Below are 7,500 nucleotides of genomic sequence, written 5' to 3' on the forward strand. Positions count from 1 at the left end.
GATAAGATAATATTGATACATAAACAAAACAAAAAGTACAATGTAAGTAAAAATAAATTCATTTTTTCTTCAGTTTAAGAATGTCAACTGATGCATGTGCTTACTAGTCAACTTACTTTATTTTTTTAAACAGCTGCTCTGCATAGATATTTTCTGTCTTTATATCAGACCAGACGACTTAAAAGCAGTTCAAAATATGAAGAGCATAAAAGGATGACACGCAAGAGTGGCCGCCAAAGAGAGGTAATTATGTATTAATAATGAACAAAAAAATCAAGATTATAACCCTCTTGCTTAACTATGACAGAATGTATGGTCTCTTGTTTGTTTTCTGATACACACCATTGCCTTTGGATTAACAAAAAAAGGATTGTCTCTTGTGAATGATCTAAATCATGTGATAGTTTTTTGGGCAGCAAAGAAAGACATTTTTCATCACAATTCACCCGAGTCAGCAAAATGACAAGAGTATAATTATTAATGACCTTGTGTCGTTTGATCCTTGATGAAAACACAACAGTTAATTCCATTTAATATAGATAAACATTCATCGAAAGTGTCTTATGAAACCATAAATTCGGTGTTGCAGGTGTCAATAACCTCTGGCACATAACCATATGTTTATACTGTCTTTTTATACTTTCAGAAGTTAACAAGGCGAACATCTGCCCCTGAATTGGTCAAGTGGACTGATCACCACGAAAAGGGAAGGGCAGCAGAGGTTCTTGTCATGGATGCCATGAAGATGACGAAAATGGCAATCCTAAGGTTGCCAAGTATGCCGTAACGAAACTGCCATGGGAAAGTAGGGCAATTAGAAAAAGCTGGATAAAGCATACAGGAAGAGGCTGTCCAAGAGGGCAAAGGAAAGAATTGTAAACAGAACAGAAGCAGAGGAACTGTCAGAACGTCAGCCTCCAAATACATTTCCTGAGTGGGCTCTAAAAGAAACAGAAAACTAGCTGCATGCATTTTCAACAAGACCCGCACTGGCAGTGCTGTCAACCCTTTAATTCTATTTTAATACAAAGTTAAATACTGTTTCCCATTTTAATAGTAAGATATTGTGAAACCCTGCTCTGTAACACTGGCAACAAAAATAGTAATGTTATTTGGTTCTATTTTAATGAACTGGCTGTGTTGGAAAAGAAAATACAGCATCAGTGGCCATTATATTCTGCACAGTAATGCACCTTAAGCTTCCAGAGTACTTTAAAATAATTCATAGGAAACAAACCCTTTTGACACACACTGACACATGCTGAGATTTAACGTTTACTTTCAATGAAACAGCTAGTTAACTGCCATAATTTAATTTAACTACATTGTCCAAAAGGAAACCCAATTCCACAAAACTTGTATGTTATGTATATTAAAGAAATTTCTGGGCATCAGGATTTCAAGGCTCTTCAAATGATCATGAGTCCTGTGGCTACCAATAGTAGAATAGCTTCAACATGTTATAACCAACTGACCCTTGGATTTTTTTTTCTTAAAATGTAAGCTGTTGCAATAAATTTTTGGTCTCGTGCATGTAGGCCTTAGCTTCTTATTATATTCCTATGAATGAAATGATTTACATATACACTGTAGGCACATCAATTTGATTTGAAAATATGATTTCACTTTTTATGAATGATACATAGTCTTAACTCAGATTACAATGAAGTACCTGTAAAGTGTTCTGTTATATTTAACAATTTTTCACAACAGAGATGGAGGTGAATACACAGCTGTGGGCATTTACCGAGCCCCAATTCAGTGGCGGTGTAAATATCCACCACATTATATTTTTAGTATATACCATACAAGTTAAATAACTAGCGGACCAAACATTACTTTTCGGAAACCAAAGCAAATGTTAACCATTTTGTTTCTCTTTGGCTGTGTGAGGTGAGTAGTACTTTGCTCATCTGAATCACCTCCGAGTTAACCAATCAGAACACATAAAAGGCACCATTTATTTGTTTGGTGTAAACTAAAATGTATTATAATAGATCTTTATAAGATTTTTGCCTTTAGACTGGAAAGTTAGAAAAGAGATTTCTTTAGCCTTTTACAATTCCTTGTTCTTGGTCTATTCCACAACAAGAAAGTGTGTTAATTAATTTATTCCTTGTTGATAAAAGTAAAAAATAATATAATACAGTGTACATGGGTATCGGGCACAACTGATGAGTATCAAATAAACTGGTTTTACAAAATTAGTGTATGTTTCACTCTCTTTGTTTTTTTCCTTCACAAGAACCAGTCATGGATTCCAGAGAACCCTTTTTCTTATTGCTGAAATATAGGTTCTAGGGGAGAGATGCCCTCTTATTCCATATTAGAATACTTGATAAAACGTGCTGAAACTCCTGTCATTTGAAAGGAAATTAATGAAGGCTTTAGAGGCTAATATAGAGCTTCAGAGAAAAGTAAAGGTGCCACAATGAAGGTTTTTTGGCCTCTTGTGGTATATTAAAGGAGAATTAAAGGCAAATTAAAGATGAATTGAGCCTCTTGTAGTACATTAAAGAAAAATTAAAGGCAATCTAAAACCGATGACTTGTGACCCATGGAACATTACAGTAGAATTAAAGGCAAATTAAAGATCCACCAGTGAAGCATTTTGAAAAATTAAAGTTACACTTAAGGTGGCACTAAAGAAGTTTTAAATGAACGTTTAAAACCATTTAGGAGTTCTCTTTAAAGTCTATGAAATGTACCTTTAAGTTGCCTTTCATCTCAAATTAAAGCTGTTATGAAATGGTTCATAAGCTAGGCTTTAATTCACCCACAAAAGGCAATTAAAGGTTCATTTCAGGTCTTTAGTAGAGACATTAAATATAAATTAAATGTCTCATTTGTGTACCTTTAAGTTAGCTTTAAACTCAATTAAATCGATTATTTCATCCTGTCTAGTTTTTACAAGAATGTAACAAAGTGTAATTGGTTTATTTCTGGATTCTTTTATAACATAAAAAGGAGGAAAAGTAAGTTAAATATTTAAAATGTAATTATCTAATTCTGAATTTTTGATTATTTGTATGAAAATGTCGAGTATAAAAATGGCACAAATCAAAATGTAAATAATATGTATTCTATTATTTCTAGCTGAACTTTTTTTTTTAACAATGTGCAATTGATTGATTTATAGACTTTTTGGTTTCATGATGAAAGGAGGAAAAATGTCAATTACATCACAAATAAATATATTTTGAACTTTCAACATGTCTATTTTACTATTATTCTAACAATACTATTTTTAAGGGTAAGTGTCATGTCTTTTGTTACTTTTCAAATGATATGTCGCATTTTCTGATAATAGAGCACTTTTCAGTTGAGTGTCATCAAACAAAACCTAAGGTAATCACATGGCCAATCAAACAATTGCAAATACCACAAGCAGTCAGTGTAAATGGCCTCAAGAGCAGGAAAAAGTGAGTAAAATCATGGGAATTCCAAGTTTCTTTCTGTTGAAAATTGCTACAGTTTTGAATATCTCTTAACCCTTAGGGGAAAGAAAACACTTTCCCCAACCAAAGTTGATTCAACTTGTTACCAGCAGAAAGATAATAACCACGGTATTTCCACAAAACTTAATTTATTTAACTGTAAACAATACAATACAATACTTTATTAACACTCCCCAGGTGTGGCTTTTCAGTGACAATGCGACTAACAATATAAACATGCCTATCAAGAATTATATAATAGATATTATCAGAACATACTTAATTTAAAATTGTAAAGAAATAAATACTAATAAGATACTAAAATACTGTCATAACGGACTATTTCAAAAGTCAGTAATCAATTTATTTTTCAGGTGAAATTTAAAAGTTTTAAGAGAACTATCTAGATTGTTCTGAATGTGAACCATACGGTAATAAAATGTTCTCTGCCCGGTACTCGTCTTATACAAGGGGATGTTTAACAGTTGGCAACTTCGAATCACATGCCCGGTGACCGCAATTCTTGTCGTAAATTGATTGCTGAGATAATGTGGAGCTTGACCAGTCATGCATCTAAATGCCATGACAGCGTCAAGGAAAAACAGCTTTTGTTTAACTGGAAACCAACGTAGATCTCTTAATACGGGGGTTATGTGATCAAATTTCCTGTCTTGAAGACTTCTTTCACAGTATCGCACTCCACGGAAACCAACTGTAGACTTGACAGCAGAATGTCAGAATCATACACGAACGAAAATCACAACAACAACAACCAACTGACTAGAGAGCCGCTTATTAGAAGTTTCCAAAAGTAACTATTTTTAGGCATAGGATCACGTGACACAGCTTTGTGTGCACTAGAACGTGTGTGCTTTTGAGAGTGACCGCCTTTGTGTCTGTAATAAAAGTGACTTTGGTTCCGTAGAATACGTTTCACGGTTGCCCTGTTTACCCGTTTATTACATTGGTGGCAGCGGACGGATCATTATGAGTGGAAAGGAAGAAGAAACTGCCGGTCCCAGTAGAAAAGAACCGAAAATGTCTTCCCACGCACCCAGCGAGAAGGGAGCCATTGGTGGTCATGCTGTCAAAACCGAAACAACTTCAGGTCCGCCACAGGTAGAAACTGGTGCTATCATAAATGAGCTTATTAGTGCAATGACCCAGGTTTTTAAACAGTCTTCAGATAAACCAAGTCCTGGCGATTCAATCAGCAGAAATGTTGCTCTGAAGCAGCCGAAACCATATTCGTTCGGTGAGAATTTCAAGGTATGTCTGTTGCAATTTGACGAATATTCAAAGCCGCCTAACATTCCTGAAGCGAAGAAGAAAGCATTTCTAGTCACCTTGCTAGACCAAACACCATATTGAGCCATTCAACTTCTCAGAATCCCCGAGACCGCTTTGTATCAGGACTTTTTGCAGTGTGTCATGGCTCGCTTTGACTCAGGCAAATCCCCGGGGGATTACAAACTGCTTCTTCAAGCTCGACTACAAAACAGCAACGAGTGTAGAAATGTACGCTGATAATCTTCTGGAGTTAGCCGAGAACACCTAACCCGATGCTGATTACCGTTTCAAGGAGGAAATAGCAAAAGACCGATTTTTGGAGGGTGTTCGCTGCAGTGATGGATTTCGTGAACCGTTGTTTATCAAAGAACCCGATAGCCTTTCAGCCGCCGTTCGACTGGTACGACAACTAGAAAGTGCCCGTGCAGCTGAAAACAAACCACCGCGATCTCAGTTGAATGTTGTGAAAGAGAGTGAAAATGCTCTCAAAGTCTCAGAGCTAAGGAGCTTGATGGCATCCATAAATTTGCGGCTCGAGAGGTTGGAAAAACAGCAAAAAGAACCGCGCAGACGTTCGCTCGGGAGATCTTCAAGAGTTAGTTGTTATCGTTGTCAGAATTATGGCCATTATGCCCGGGATTGCTTAAGTTCATCAGGAAACGGACAGGGGGGCCTGCCGAGGGTCGACCAGTCCCCTTGAACAATTCAAAGACCCGAGGCTCATGCGATGACAAGGAGTTTGGAAAGGAAAACTTGTTTGTATTGAGCGGCCGTGGTGTTTATGTTCCAATCTGATCAATCACACTCACGTGTCACTCCTTTTGGATACTGGCGCGACTTCAAGCATCCTAAATGAAGAAACGTGGAAGAAGAGTGGTCAATACCGCCCGGAAAAGCTTCAAAAATTCAATGCGACGCTGACTGTCGCAAATGGAGAAAAGTTAGCTGTACAGGGCTGAGCAGTAATAAACGTGCGCTTCGGAAATTACTTTGAAACGATTCAAAGTACCCATGTTGGTTGTCTGTGACATTCCTCACGCATGTATTCTGGGGTCGGATTTCTTTGAACGGGAATCTTGCCGAATCTTGTACGATGTTGGAATGTTCGTGGTTCAAGGTGAAGAAATCCAAATCTTTTATTAGCGAAAGGCACCAAGCATCTGCCGTGTCGTGGTTGAAGAGGAAGTTGAGTTAAAAGCAGGAACCAAAGTGGTTTTGTGTGGAAAATTGGAACCCGGTTTTGAGCAGAACGACGGGACTCCCGGGATGCTGCGAGGATCCCGGAAAAACACAGCGGAAAAACTCGCAAGCAGGTTCTGCATAGCACGTACCTTGACCGTTCCAAAGGAAGGGAAAACGTCTGTCCGTATGGCAAATTTCTCAGAGCAAACCATGTTGTTGAGGCCAGGCCAAACTGTGGCTCAGATCAGATCGACGCTTCAGTAAATTTGTTGGAGTTGGAGGGAACCCTCACAGAAAACAAGGCAAAACAAGATGTTCGGGTGGAAACACCTTCCGCAGAACTGCCTGTTTGGAAACGAGGGATTCGTGCTGACTCCTCTGGACTTTCAAAGGGGGAGAGGCAATCTTTTAATGACCTCCTAGAAGAATACAGAGATCTATTCGCCGTTGGGGATGGCAACTTAGGCCATACCCATTTGTTAGAACACACCATCAACACCGGTCCAGCCACCCCAGTCAAGCAGGCACCTCGTCGACTTCCCCCACACCTCTCAGAGCTCTTAACGCAAGGAAGAATTGAACCATCTAACAGCCCCTGGAGCAGCCCTATTGTCTTGGCCAAAAAGCATGGAAGCTACCGTCTGTGTATAGACTACAGAAAGCTTAATGCTGTAACTGTTAAAGATGCCCAACCCCTTCCGAGGTCAGATGACATCTTGGAATCCTTGGGTGGTGCAAAGTGGTTTAGCTGCCTTGACCTAACCTCTGGGTACCACCCAAAAACTGCATTCTTCACACATCGGGGTCAGTTTCAGTGGACCTGCCTACCCTTTGGGGTAACCAATGGACTTGGAACCTTCACCGGGCTGATGAATCTTGCCCTTCAAGGTCTTACTTGGAGAGAGTGTCTGGTCTACTTAGATGACATCATCATCATCATGTCAGGAACCTTTGATGAACACCTGCCCCACCTCCGTTCTGTTTTCGAAAGGCTGCGAGATGCCGGGTTGAAATTAAAATCGTCAAAGTGCATCTTCCTCCAGCGGAAAGCTTCTTTCTTGGGGCATGTAGTCTCAGCTGACGGGATACAGACCGACCCCGAGAAAATAGCAGCTGTCCGTGACTGGCCTACTTCCAGAAGTATTTCTGAGCTGATAGGGTTCTTGGGCCTTGTGACATACTACAGACGATTCATCCCTGGTTTTTCTGCGATAGCAGAACCCCTAAACTACCTGACAAGGAAAGATGTGGAGTTTAAGTGGGTACCGCAACAAGAGAGCGCCTTCTGTGAACTGAAACATCGCCTCATGAACCCACCAGTATTGGCGTATCCAGATTTCAGAGAAAACAGCGGCCACTTCATCCTTGATACTGATGGAAGTAGTGGTCATGGTATTGGTGCTGTGCTCTCTCAAAAGCAACCTGATGGTACCAAGCGTGTTCTTGCTTATGGGAGTCGTGCATTACACTGCCACGAAAGAAATTATTGTGCCACCCATCTTGAAATGCTTGCTCTGGTTGACTTCATTGATCACGTTTGCTACTATCTTCTTGGACAAAACTTTCTTGTGCGGACAGACCATCACGCCTT

General features: G+C 39.3%; 1 pseudogene; it reads left to right on the forward strand.

The window, feature by feature from the left end:
- LOC137990790 (uncharacterized) overlaps positions 1-1,215 on the forward strand; it is a 4,175-nt pseudogene extending 2,960 nt beyond the window's left edge.
- Positions 1,216-7,500: the final 6,285 nt, after the last annotated feature.

This window comes from Montipora foliosa, chromosome 2 (assembly GCF_036669935.1).
Source record: "Montipora foliosa isolate CH-2021 chromosome 2, ASM3666993v2, whole genome shotgun sequence".
Taxonomy (NCBI): domain Eukaryota; kingdom Metazoa; phylum Cnidaria; class Anthozoa; order Scleractinia; family Acroporidae; genus Montipora; species Montipora foliosa.